General features: G+C 45.0%; 1 protein-coding gene across 1 annotated transcript in view; it reads left to right on the forward strand.

Annotated features, from left to right (window-relative positions):
- Nucleotides 1-974, forward strand: part of FBXO7 (F-box protein 7) — a 17,735-nt gene that overhangs the window by 4,109 nt on the left and 12,652 nt on the right. The gene's annotated exons all lie outside the window — the stretch shown is intronic.

Consider the following 974-nt stretch of genomic DNA (forward strand, 5'->3'; position numbering starts at 1 on the left):
ATTTTTCCTGCACCTCGTATTTCCCATATTATTCCTTGTGTGGAGAAATCTAATTAAATTATATTGTTAGAAGGAAAAACAAGATAATCCGAGAATAAGCATTGTTGAGAAGGTACCTCTGAATTCACCATTCTCTTAAGTTTAATGCAATTCATTAAACAAAGTAAAAACTTGAATAAATTGTGCCTTTTACATGTTTCCCCCATTGATATACTTCCGCAAAGTGCATATTCCTAGATGAAATAGATATCAAAGGTGTAGGGAGGAGCCCTTTTTCAAGCGTGACAGGTAAAGGGGAACTAAAGCCAGTAAACTGGAGTTTGTGGCACTTTATATTTTTGGTGAGATTATTTGACTGCAGGTGTTATAACATTATCTCCAAGATGACAATTCAGTAGTCTGCCTTAAAAAAAACCCACGCTTCTTTACAAACCAAAGCACTCTTGAGGGAAGAAGCATCCTCCTTCAGCCCTATCCCTATCCCCCCGTTTCCACCAACTTCACCAACAGTTTAATGCCCAGCTGGCCACAGGCTTGCCTTGGCATTTTTAATTTTAGAACAACCATAGAATCATAGAATCGCTTTGGTTGGAAAAGACCTTTAAGATCATTGAGTTCAACCTTTAACCTAACCCTGCCATCCCACCACTAAACCATGTCCCTAAGCTCCTCATCTATCCTTCTTTTAAATACCCCCAGGGATGGGGACTCGCCCACCTCCCTGGGCAGCCCGTGCCAAAGCCTGACAACCCTTTCCATGAAGAATTTTTTCCTAATGTCCAACCTAAACCTGCCCTGGCGCAACTTCAGACCATACCCCCTCGTCCTATCGTCCGTTACCAGGGAGAAGAGGCCGACCCCCACCTCGCTACAGCCTCCTGTCAGGCAGCTGTAGAGGACGATCAGGGGAGCCTCAGAGACGTCTAAACCGGCATGACACCGAGGGGGAGGGAGGAGAGAAACGCGGCCGGGCC

Source organism: Egretta garzetta, unplaced genomic scaffold, assembly GCF_000687185.1.
Source record: "Egretta garzetta isolate BGI_Z169 unplaced genomic scaffold, ASM68718v1 scaffold51, whole genome shotgun sequence".
Taxonomy (NCBI): Eukaryota; Metazoa; Chordata; class Aves; order Pelecaniformes; family Ardeidae; genus Egretta; species Egretta garzetta.